Below are 13,616 nucleotides of genomic sequence, written 5' to 3' on the forward strand. Positions count from 1 at the left end.
TTCAGTTTTCTCCATTGTTATCTATTCTGTTTACTGGTGCCAGATTGTTTCCCAAATCATAGAGAAAATACCATGCAATTCTCCAATGGCAAGCTTTCAACTGCACCAAGGCATCCTCAGAATTAAGAGCATTTTACTTAGCCCCATGTATCACTTGTTTTTTTTTTTTTTTTCTGGTGACTAGCAACAGAAAACAACTGTGGCTCATGAATGTTTTGAATTAGAAGGCTACGGGAAGCTCAGAGAATAGAAACAGAAGTTAAACAACCAGACTTACAAACAGACTGGACTTAGGATAGTTCTGGGATATAGACAGTATGAACTGGTGGCTTGTGCCTTCAGAGTACAGTCATTGGGGTGAATAAAAACCCAGTGTAATCATGCTTGCATTTTATTCACTCAGTCAAAAATTCCAGGGAGACCATTTTGGATTGGCCTGGCGTTGGTCACGTTCTCCTTCATTGGTCAGCAGAGATAGAGATGGGTGAGGACAACTTGAATTCCAGTGCACTAGAAAGCTGCCCAATGGAGCTGCCAACACAAAACTGAGGAGTGGTTCCTGAAGAAAAGATGGATGACAGGCAGGCAAAACGGCAAACAAACAAAAATCAAAATTAACAACAGAAACAAAGGAAAAAGTAATCACTTTGATCACTAAAGCAGTCAAACATCTGCGGAAGTAGGTCCAAGTGATTTTTATCAGACATGTCTCTCTTTCGCATACCCTATGCTCCCGTGGAACAGGCCTCTGTCCAGTACAAGAAGCATCAAGCTGACATATTTGTGTATGTGTTGTTTCTATTCCCCAGATATTTGCATGGCTGGCACCCTCTAGTCACTCACAGCCGGCCAGCTTAAATGTCATCCCTGCACTGCCCATCTAAAGCACCTCCAGTGGTTCTCCAGCAGACCATGCTGTCTGCCTGCTACAGAATTGTCAGACCATCCACTCTGCAGAGCAGCAAGGGCACTCTCCTCATCTCTGCACCCTGGTTCCTAACCTAGGCTCTGGCACTATGTTTATGTTCACGGAGAGCTGAGTTGATACCACCTTCTGGCACAGCAAATGGAGTCACGTCCCATACCCAGGATGTTCTCCTCAGGGGAGGCAGGCAGTCATATCTTCTCTTGCTTCCCTCTACCCTGCGCCCATGAGCAGCAAAGGTAGACAGGGCCGCTCCCAAGCCACAAAGCAAATGTTTCCTGCTTTTACTCACTTGTGCCACATTCAGACCTATTACTTCATTTGAAAATGACCAGCCTCTAAAGGTCCTACATAGCACTCATTTCTGAGATCTTACATTCATCAATAGCTTAGCATTTACATATAAATACAGAATTTAAAAAATAATTCTAATCATTGATCTTAAATTCTGTTGCTAAGAGCGACTAATACGGCTAGTGTGTGGGGGATAGCAATGTATGTGAAGATGACCAGGGAGGGGCTATGCCATTCAACCAGCATTGGGGATTTGGCCTCCAAGGTCTCCTTTCATGCTGACTCACTGTGTAAGCTGGAACCTCATGGAGGCTCCACTTTTCAAAAGGCAGAATGAGGGTCTCTCACCCCACAGACTCTGCGGCAGGAGGACAGAGGGCCTGGAGCCAGCTACGCTCAGGTTTGAGTCATGGCTTTCTCCCCTACTAGCTTTGTGACCCTAATTCAGTTCTTCCCAAACTCCACTGATCATCAGAAGCTCCTGGCAAACTCTTGGAAATTACAGATATTTTCACCCCAGAAAAGTTGATTCAGTAGATCTTTGAAGAAGCCCAGAAATCTGTACTTTCCAAAAGCTGCCATGTGATTCTGATTATCAGCCAGGTTTGACAAGTACTCCCTCAGTTACTCTGAGCCTCAGTTTCCTCATCTGTAAAATGGGGATAAGAACAGTGCCTCTTTTGTAGGATTGGTAAGAGGGCTCATCAGGTAATGTGAAAACATTTCTTAGCACACAGTGATGCATTCCTGCTGCCACTTGGTCACTAGAGATGCCTGAGTGCCTGTCCTGTGCCAAGTACAGGTCAGGAACTGGAAGCAGAGTGATGAGCATGACAGGTGTGTTTCCAGCCTCATGGAGACCATGTGCTGGAGCAGGGAGACAGACAGCGTGCAAGAAATCTACAAAAATGATTCTCCTTTTCTGGGTCTACCACTAAACCCCACCTGGTGACCAGTCACCATAAGGGTGGCCAGAGTGTAGAGGCCCCAGGACACAATGTGCATCTAGAAGACACATGGAGTTGGAGAGGCAGAGAGAAGACCTCATTCTGAGCAGGGAGCCAGCCTGAATGTGATGCAGGTGGAGAGGACGAGGGTCAGGTGCCTGGTGGGGAAGTACTGTGTAAAGAGAATTCTCCTGGGTGTGCAGACAACAGGGATGTGGGGATGCCAGAGGTGGCATCTTGAGGGCAAGAGAAACGGACCCAGGCCTCCGGTCTACTGCCATTCCTCGCAGTGAGTGAGTCAAGCCCTGATGACGGGGAGAAGCCCCTTTGGAATCATTTAGTTTACAGAAGGAGCAGTGTAGCAGGGATAAGTTAGAAGTGAATGACTCGGGACACACTTCCATCTTGGATGGGAATCCTCTGCTTCCTGGAAAAGCTAAACCATCATATACTTCATTCTTAGTAAGTGTGTATTAGGAGGGAGGAGTACAAACCTGGGATAGGGGCTTTAGACTTAATTGGTAGAGTTGAGAAGAGTTTAGAAGAATAAAGATGTCCTGAAGGGGAAAAATGAGCTATAAAAAGATGATAATTAAAGGTTTGTTTGTTAGTTTGTTTTCAGAAGCAGGATGGAGCTGGAGGGCGGCTCTATTCTGAGAACAAGATGTCAGAGCCTGAGCTCAAGGCTGACAGATCGAAAACAGTTCCAGGCACCAAATTCTGGGCATTCAGGCAGCGAGATGAACTAGCAAGAGCTCAGTTTTCCTGAAGTGTGGTAAAGCTTGAAGAAGGAGTTGGAACCGATTTGAGGGGCTGCAAGGGACCACATGCACCTGTAGCAGCCTGTGATGAGCGAAGAGACCTCGAGTTATGTTGGCAAAGGTGGCAGGTCCCAGCTGGAGACCTGAGGGTTTTACGATGGATTTGACCTCATTCCCACTTAGCAGGCTGGTATCTGAGCGCTTGTAGGTTCAGTGAGTTGCATGAAGCATGTAGAGTTGAAGGATATGTGTGCTGTAATGAAGAATGAATGAAGGACAATGAAACAGGTTACACACTCGATCTGTGATCACTCATCTGTGGCCATGTGCCCCAAGTCCCTTTTGTCACTCAAAGATGACCCTGTCTTGGACAGCCAGAGGAATTATTCTCTGTCACTTTGTGAGGCACAGTGCTATCTACCCTTCCATTAGTCCCATTTTAAAGATGGAGAGCTGCAAGCTAAGGTGGGGCTCCACATGAATCTTGCCCAAGTAGAAAGGCCCAATGAAGACCCAGGGATGAATCCAAAACCTCCTGCCTCGGTCCTGCACACTGACTCCTGAGCAGATCAGAGGGCCTTATGCACCTGCAGCGGCCCTGTGTCAGCTGGCAATCCTGTGCCAACAGAAGGGGTATGGCAGCACCAGAAGTGACCACCCCTCTAGGTGAGTGTGAGATCCTGGAGAGAGGGCTCAAGGTCAGCCATTTCCTCACTCCACTAGGCAGCAAACCCCACTCTATCCATAATAATTCCCTGTAGGAGAGTTACTTTATCTTAATTCATTATTTGCTAACAATCAGGCTTTAAGAAAATTCATTTAAAACTAAACATTTCCAGAGCAGAATCAAGTATCTTGGAAGGCAGCTTTACATCTTGGAGGATCCTCAGTTCATCCTCGTCACCTTCACCTCCCCATCAGCAGAGTTTCAAAGCACCATGCTCCTCGCATTCGTGGGAAGTGGTGGCAGAGAGGATAGGGCCATCCCGTGATGTTCCAAGCCCAGGCAGGGCACTTCTCTGAACGAGTTCCTCTTATTGGCTAAGTCTATAGGCAGGCTTTTTTTTTTTCCCTAAAAACTTGAAGGCTATTCTATATGTTGGTTTCATGGTTGATTTGTTCCCCAAAAAGCAAATCAAATTGACTATAGCATGGAGAGAACTCTAGATGTAGCCAAGCCTAGAGTTCATCTGGTGAAGAGTGAAGAAAGATGCAGGGATGCCCAGAGAGGTCAAGTGGTGTAACGTGGCCATAAGAGCACAGTCTCAGAACCATAGGGCCTGGCACAGCACTTACTCATCCCATGTCTTCATCCAAGTTTTTTAACCTCTTTGTGCCTCAGTTTCCACATCCAGAAAAAAGGTTAATAGAGGTACTTCTTCACATGTTTGTTGTGAAAAGCAAATGGATTTACACAGGCAAGTGCCTGGAACATAGTAACAGGGTGTGGAGCGGTTGTTCACATTGTTTTACAGAACTCTGCTCCCCAGACACACTTTTCCACTACTGACCTTCACAGGGAAATTGACTTCAGAAAAGATGCCAATTTTTTAATTTCTGTGATCTCCTGCCCTCAAGCTTATAGATCAGAGCTCAGAAATGACTCAGTCACTCACCCTGAACTCAGAACATTTCTGGCAGAAATTTTCCGCTCCAAGGAGTCGCCAACTAATTGTATTGAATACACCTTGTCCTGAGCCAGAAATGTGATAATACAAATTTCCTTAGAGGGATGGACCAGGAAGCCTGAGGTCAAAATACTAGGGAAGCTGATGAAACATTGACTGAATGTGTCTCCATACAGAAAAGGAGGAAGGGGAGGAAAAAGGAAGAAAATAAGGAGCAAGAAGAAGAGAAACAAAATTTAATAAAAAGAGACTTCAGATCCATGTCATCTGCACACTGAGGTAGATGTGCACGTCCACTCCTGCCTCTCCACGTGCATGCTCGCTGCTGGTCCTCTGCAGCTTTGGCCAAGCAGAGGCTGGACACCAGGGTTTACCTTTTCTGCTCACTCTTCCCCCATATTGGACAGATCATCAGGTGTTGTCGATTTAGTCTAACCCTATGTGAGCTCATGATTTCATTTCCAACTCATGGCTCGCTTGAGGAAATCTCACTGTGGCCATTGGGCTCTCCCAGCTGTAAGGAGTGGAAGGAGCCTCAGGTTGGAGAGCCAGTGTCAGTTCATCCTAACTGGGAAGTAGAAAGGAGGAGAGAAAAGTCAGCATCTACCAACCAAAAATGTCCAAAATGCAGCCCAGCTGCGGTGAGGCCTCACACAGCCCTCTGCAGCAGGTGTCCACTGAGCACTGCCCCTTGTCCCTCACATGGCAATTTGGTTATTCTCAGTCTATCTTGTTTTCTTGTTGCCAATAAAATGACCCTCATCTCCCACTGGCTTTGCTGTCTGAGGGATCTTGTTCACTCTCTGTCTGTGAGGTATCTGGAGTGTGCTAGTCCAATAACGGCATCCCTCTGTGCATCTCATTTCCAAAGTCCAGAAGAAAGAGGATTTAACTGGGTCAATATGGTGCCATATGGAGCAACCCTGCTGGGCAGAGCTGCTGCAACAGACCACTGCATAGAAAACCTGAAGACAATTGCTTTGGGGAAGATTCAGACCCATAGTCCTGGCATTTGTGGCAAGTTCATGTAAAAAAAAAAATCTTTGTTGACCTTCAGCAGTCAACATATTCATTTATATTTCTGATTTTTTTGTGTGTGGGGTATGACTTCACTGGGTATGGGCATGTAAGGACTTTCTAATTATATGGAACTTTCTGTAAGTGATATCAGAAAGATAGGAACGAGGCAAAGAACAAGCATCTCACGAGCAGAGTCTGGGAAATGGTGGGAATATTAAAGCTCTTTCAGGGCCATTTGCACTTCATGAATCCAGATCTAGGAGCAAGCAGAGCAAGAGTTTGTCATATTAGCCATTTACAAAAAGTTTCTCTTAAAACCTCCTTTCTATCAGCAGTTCATAGGCCGAGTTTCTGTCCCCCAACAGCCAGGGCAGGCCCTCTTATGAAGTCAGCATTTAAACATTCAGCAGGGATGTGCCGACCACCCAGGCTCCCCCAAGCTCCCAGCCCAGTGCCACACTGGCTGTCCCTCTGCTGATTGGAGTTCTGGGATCCGGGACACAAACATACTTCAAGATTTCTGACTTGACCACCATGACAACTGATTGCATCATTACACACATCTGGAGAGAGAAGCGCACATTTAGGTGAGTGATAGAAGAGATGGTTTGAGAAAAATTTCAGCATCTTATTAAAATCTTCTGTGGCCTTGGGAATCTTATTTAACTTCAGCTCCCTGTTCATAAAAAAGGAGATGTAGATGTGGACACAATGTGCACACAGATTTCAGTGGAGATTAATAAGAGCATCCGCTTATAAGTTAAATGGCTCAGGAGGGTAATTTGACAAGGAGAGACTTAAGTTTCTGAAATTGCTTCAGCTTTAGTAATGGTAGAAAGCAAGTGAGATCATCAGTATGGCCTGGCAAATCCCTTCAATTTAGCCCATATTTCCATTTAGCTCTTTAATTTTAAACAAGATATAGCTAAAATTGTGACTTTCATAGAGTTACTCAGCAGCTAATATTATTGTACTGGTCACCCCATTTCCTTCCTGGGTAGTAAGTACCTGTACTTTTATGGTGCGGACTTTCACAGCCTATAATGAGTTTCCCTATGTTCCTCTGGGCTGAGAGCAACCATGGCGGCCACTCATGACTCAGCTTCCTGTGCACCTGGTCTCCAGTCTGATCCTTAGGGCAGCTGGCCTGAGAGAAATAGCACCCCCTTCATGAGATCAGCCTGGCTGCCCACACCTTGAAGGGCAGGTGCCAAGGCCCTGCTCAGCCGCGACAGTGTGCCGGGCCCACATCGGCCCTGTGCTCACAGAGGGCAGCTCTCAACCAGCTGAGCTGGCTTCACAGTCTCATCTTGTCTGTATTTGGCACACAGTCTGGCCCTCTAACACCACGGACAGGAGGCTGCCGCCAAGAGCACAGGGTCAGCTGCTTTCACTCTTCAAATAAGGGAGAAGAGTGTCTTCTTTCAGCCCTATCAGGGCAGGTGAGCACTTGCTTGGAACCTTAGTAGACATCTGAGTGCCCGAGGATGAGTCAGCTCATCACTGATGCTCACAGCCTAAATAATTTCAAGAGGGGAAACAAAATAATCCAGAAGACCCAACCAAAATGGGGCTCGAGGGAGCAGGCCAAAGTCCTACAACAACCTAGGCCTTCATCTCCAAAATATGTACAGAAAGTTAATAAATGGCTAAAAACGTTCATACGCAATTTCAATTTTATCTCTTGCTCCTTTGAGTAAAATTAAGATCAGAGAGATCAGTCTTAGAGCTGAGGGAGAAATCTGGATGGGCTTGATAGACACACATGCGATTGGTCTGGAATTTTGCAGAATGTTGGTAAGATCAATTGCATGCAATGCATTGAAAATGCTCAGTTATGGAATGGAACTGCCTTATTTCAGAATATACGATGCTTGGGGGCTCACAATTATCTGGAAAAAAATAACCAGAAATAAGACGTCAACAATTTCATTTTTGTAGCCCATAGTGGTGACTGTGAAAAACTCTTTGGCATCAATAAAACTTGACTGATTGCCTTTTCCAATTGTCTAAAATGAGAAGCAGACCCAAACAGGCACATTTCTGCCAAGAGAGATTTCTGTTAATTGTCCCTGAACCTCCTTTGCTACAGACTTAGTAAATAGCTGGAGCCTTTTCTCTCTCTACATGACCCCACATACACACATGCTCAAGTGCACATGTGTCTGCACACACATGCATAAAATGCACACCTATGAAGGTAAACTAGCAGAGCCAGGCTCACTGGGAAAGATGACTATTGGAACTTCTAGGTAAAAATATAGGCAGTACACAGAAGAGATTTAAAATCTTTGCCAAATTCTTTATCACATGGGACCCAATTTGCTAAGAGGTCCTTCTGCCTTTGTGTTTAGATAAATGAAGGTTTGAATTACTCAAAGTGACTTGTCTTCTAAAACCACACAGAATTCTTCTTTTCACAATAAAACCTCAAGACTCCTAAATCTCATAGAAGTAAAAAAGCCATGTCTCTTAGGATTAAATAGAGAAGGAAGCGGCAGCCAAGAACATTATTTCCAGGTTACAGGGGACCACCTCCCTGTTCACATACGCATCATGATTTGTAGAGGAGGTTAAGGGTTTAGCTTACGCCACCAAGATTAAAAACTTGAGGTCAAGAGGTGGCTGCCTGGAGCTGGGACAGAGCAGGACTGAGGGGAGTGTGCGTCCTTTCTGAACCATGCCAAGGATACCATCCCTCGGTGCTGAAATCCAAGGAGCCAAAGATAATTTTCCAAAAGACTGTAATTTATAAGGGCGGAAGGTGAAGGGAACAAATGATGCTCCATCCCCCTGAGGGTTTTGAAGATTATTAGATTACTGTTTCAAGACAGGAACATTCTGGCAAGATGTAGTATTTGGACTAAAGAGTGTAAGGCTGAATCAAAAGTAAATTTGTTGAGTTTGGATGTTGGGAAAGCCATTTCTCTCCTCCCAACCTGACTGTTTTCTTCTTCTATTGATTCATTACATCTGCAAGCCCTAACACAGTTACCATATGACTGCTATTACTCTTTACCTTCCCAAGTCTGCCTCCTGGGATCAACTGTTGGTCAAACATGTTAATGTGCCACAATAGGGACAGTCTCAGGCTTTGACCTCAGACCAGTACTCACTGCTCCTTTTCCGAACCCCTACTCTCCTTCTTCCTCGTCCTCACTCTACGGTGATATTTGGCCTCAAGTGAACCCATGTAACTTTCTGCCCCCCCACTAGTGCTGAGAGCTTATGCAAGGAACAACTTTCTGAGCTTGTTTTCTCATTTGCAAAAGAAAGCTCTCCAGTGAGGATTAAATTATATAGTTAAGAAGATTGAGATTATCCGAATAGGACTGGAATACAGTCACACGAGCCCTTTAAAAGCAGAGAGTTTTCTCTGGCTTCCCTGCGGTGTGTCGGCCTCTGAGCTCCAAAGGGCCCACTTCACCACCTTCACCACAAAGCTCTGCGTAAAAGGCACAGGAGAGGGCCCCTGCTGCACTGAGGAGTTGGTCAAGACGGCTGAACAGCACCCTTTCCAAATAAGTAGAAATATGGAACAGGCTGCCATACTTTTGTTTAAAATCTGACCCATTTTTTAAGATTACTATTGTTTTCTTAAATTCACTTTCCTTCCTTTGTTTCCTGTACATAAAGAAAGTTCACACTCACATACTCGAAACACAACTCAACACAGAACGTGCATGACATCACCCCATGAGTACCTCTGTGCAGGGGAATTCCAAGTCAGAGGCCATGTCTCCATTAGAAGCCATTGCCAATCTTCAGCCACTGTCCAGCCTGCTAATGGCCTGACCATCCCCACTGCAGTGTGTGCACATACGGCTCTGAATGACAGAGGAAGCTGTGCTGGCAGAGAAGGAAGAGAAGGGAGCAACCAAAAGATCTGTCTGCTGACGGGCTTTCCAGATGGCGATTTAAATTGTTCTGGATTGTCTGAGATAACATTGGCCTTATGTTTTTATCTTTCTCTTGTATATTTTTTAATTCTAATAAAGAATAGGCTTTTAAAGTTTCCATAAAGGTATAAAATTACCTCCAGAAAGAGAAAAGCATTAATGTGTGTAAATAAACAGATTCTGTTAATAATTTTTGGATTGAAGGAAAGGCCAGGGATACTTTTGTTCTTTTGCCTGCTCTTCTCCCTTCTATTTAGAATGAATTCTTTGTCTTCTTTCTCTGCTTTCTTCTGCTCCCTGCCCAGCCTTGTGTTCAAATATCACATCTTTGGTGAAGATGTTCCCTATACTCCTCTCCTTCCAAAAAGAACTAGTTATTCTCTATTGATGGCTGTATCACTTGTTTCATTACCCTCTAATTATCTGTGTAAACCACACGCCTGGAGTCACTCAAGTACTTCATGAAGACCTATAATGCTAATATCATAGGATGGCAGCTGGTCTTGGGAAGAAAACAAAATTAAGCCTGGAAACCAAATGACAGAGAAAACTCTGGAGCCTGGGAGAGTGGGCTAATCATGGTGTGGGTTGATCAACACAGTAGGGTGAATGAGGCTCTCTCAAGGGAGATGTTGAGTGATGGAAAGAAAGGACAGAGGTCCTCTTGGATTTGAGGTATACGTGTATATCCCTTAGGTGGATGGAGTCATATTCATTCCCTCACCACGTGAATGTTTATACTGTCCTTTCCATTAAGGCAGAACTATAGCAAGAAGGGAAAGACAGCAGCTCAGAGGCTCTACTTTCCTCAGAAGGAACTTGAAAGAGAGGTAGGTTATCTGGGGCTGGCTTTAAAAATGTGCACTGCAGTACTCTCTGCATTCATCCAACCAACAAGCATTTAGTAAGTACCTGCTGTAGATTAGGGGCAGTGCTAGGTTCTAGGAACAGAGTGCAAATTCCCCAACTCTTGGAGCATATAATCTTCTAAAAGAAGATAAAAGAGGTTTTGTTGAGAAGTTTTCTCATACCCAAGGAGGAAAGAACAGCAAAATCAAATGAGAGAGAGATAGGATCCTGGGAGAGCACCCCCAGTGGCAAGTCTGAATGATCCATTGAAGGTGAGAACAGGAAGAGCAGGTACCCCCAGCAGCCCTGGGCAAGGTCCCTCTGGTGGCATTCCCTGGGAACACAGCTGGGAAATGATCATCTTGGGGTGTAACCCTGAGTGGAGCCCAGTGCTGTGACCCAAGAGGGAGAGCAAAGGCCACTTAAGTGTGACATTCATACGTAGAGTCACCATTGAAGAACTGTGTAGGCAGGTAGGTGCCCTACCTGGAAGCTGCTCAGAACCATGCACAGTTGGGAAAAAAATTTCTTGCCGTTGTTTGAGACACCAAAACCAAAACATTAACTTTACCAAAATGAATTTATTAGGAAGCCGGGGGAAAGGGACACATCGGGAACACGAGGAAGGGAGGGACCAATTCTACTCCATTTAGGGAGGAAAGGATAGAGGTTTCAGAGAAGAGGTAAACGTGTAGCTGAAGCAAGAGGAAGAAATGTGCATTTGTCACATAGGAAGGGATGAGGTAAGAGCAATCTTGGCAGAGACGCCATGAACAGAAACGAAACATGATAGGATGAAGTGTGACCAGGACATGGGGTTTGAGAAAAGACCCTGAAACAAATCAGATTGGAAAGATGGAGAAGGCCAGATCTCAGAGGCCTTGTTAGGACATACTGGGACGTTTGTATTTTATTGGAAATTCAAACTGTTAAGGAGAATGATCTCACACCTCCTAAGAGTCTGAGGTCATAGCCAAAAGGGAATCCTGTGCACATGATTTATCTAAAATATCTTAAAATATTCCAATTTTATCTTCTACTCTGTAATAGATTGATACTTGTTTTAATATTTAAAAATACTAGTTCTAAGTATCAAGTAAAACTGATACTCCAGAATAATAAACCACATCTCTCAAGAGGCTTCAAGTGCCTGGGAACCCAAGAAGTACTCCTCAGGGGTCCGCGTAACTCAGTTTGAGAAGAACAATTATATGCAACTGGAAGTCTTCGAAGCATTCTAAGAAGTGGAATTATTTTAGTAAATTGAGAGACCACTTAGATTACAAGATTTGGAGTTGGTGAGGAGTGGGAGATTGCCAAAGGTGTCAATGTGGAAGCTCTCTTAGGTTGTGGTGAGTGGTGGAAAATGGGAGTGAAAGAGAAGAAGAATTGGGTGAATAGGAAGATGTGGAATGTCGGCTTTGATGCCCTCCACTTGGGGAAGGAATGCAGGAGAATCCGAACAAACACGGGATGAGGAGGCAGAACAAAGAGGTGCTTGGGTTACACCTGTAGATGTTAACCTTGCTAGCTGTGGCCCTCTGACAGGAGATGCTTGGGAAGGTGATAGGTCTTCTGTTTAGCAGAGGTCTCTGCTAACGATAGTATTTGGGAGCCATTAGCCTTGCAAGTGGCCAGAGGAAAATTGTGGGGAAAAAAGTCCAAGGAGAAAAACCAATGTATTTGAGCCTCCAGAGTGGCTTGGAGATTTAGGGATGAATCAGATGTTTTGCTTTCTCTTGCAGAATTCAGTTTAGTGGGGAAGTCAGGATGACCACCTTATGGCAATATCAGGTAGAGAATGAGAAGTGTAGGCAGCAGGCGAACTGGGAATACTCAGGCTTGCCTAAAGCAGAGGGTCAGGTTAAGAATTCATGGAAACTGAGACTGGAAGAGGTAAGTCGAGGACGATGGAAAATGACCAAGTTTGGAAGGTGAAGGGGAAATGTCAGAGTTTTATGAGCAGGGTAACCAACCCCAGGTCCAGATCTCAGTGGAGCACTGTCAAATTCAAATGGAGGGAGTATCTCGTGATAAGGTGGCGGGCGGCCTGAGAAGAACAGGAAGATGGCTGTATAAAGGGGAATGGAGAGGCAGTGAGGGCTGGTCCCAGGAAGGGAGACATTTAGAATACCTAATGACTCTAATGACGTGGACACCAATTATCCAGAACAGAAGCCAGGGCACCGTACCAGCACAATATCAGCAAATGTGAGCCTTTGTTGAAGAATCAGCAATGGAAAGAAGGAGGAGGGGGAAGCTGCAGAGAGGATAAAACCCACCCCTTATGAGTGACAGAGTATAAATAGGAGATGTAGATGGCCACTGGAATGGCTATGACGAAATGTCAACAAACAAGAGAGGAATGGCTTCTTGATAAAACGTAGCTCTGCCCTTCACATGTGCTTTCATAGGACAAAAGAGAAAAATGGGAGGATTCGGACCCAGAGAGACCTTGTGGGCTGGGAGCATCTGGGTCACTGAGAAGCACCACTGGCTTCAATTTCCTGTTCATAAACTTGGCACGTTTGAGTCTTTGCACCAGCCACTCTCCATAACTGTGAAACTATTTATCTTATTTTTCCATAGCAGTAAAGCTAACCCAAAAATGTAAAAACAAAAGAAAATAAACAGTCACTTTCCCACTAGCCCTAAATGCTGATGGAGAAAGTTGGTGGCGAAGGCATTCCAGAGTCCTGCCCTGCAATTTAAGGTTCAGCAGATGCTAATTTACCTTGGACAGTCGATTTTCGGTCAGGAGAGATGGGACCACCCATGCTCTGTGGGCAGTGTAGGCTCGCCCCTCACCACAACGTCTTGGGAAAGGCTGGAGAGTATGTCCTCACGCCCGATGGTGGAGGAAGAATTGCAGAGCTCTGGAACAACACATGGGGGTGCATCCAAGCAGCGATCAGAGGTGCCTTAGGTTCTTTCGCCACATTCATCTTCTGTATCCCCTTCTTCCTAGTCGCAGCAAAAAGTAAGCTCAAGAGTGATGGGACTCCCCACCAAACAGCAGCCCAGCCATGCTTATAAACCTCTGGCCATAGGGGCCTCAGTTCCTCCCAGGGAGAACTTGCCAGCTTTGCAAATTCCTCATTATTGGAGGTTCTCTTTCTGTCTACCTGAACTCCACCTCTCCCTATCTGCTGCTTACTAGTTCCTTTGGAGGGACCAAGAAGCAACATAGCTGTTAGGCGATTCCTTCTAGAATTTTTGTAGCAGTGGCAAGATGTTGCCAATGCAGTCACCTTGGATGATCCCACAAAAAAAGGCAGTGGGGATAGGTGAAG

Source organism: Equus asinus, chromosome 2 (genome assembly GCF_041296235.1).
Source record: "Equus asinus isolate D_3611 breed Donkey chromosome 2, EquAss-T2T_v2, whole genome shotgun sequence".
Taxonomy (NCBI): domain Eukaryota; kingdom Metazoa; phylum Chordata; class Mammalia; order Perissodactyla; family Equidae; genus Equus; species Equus asinus.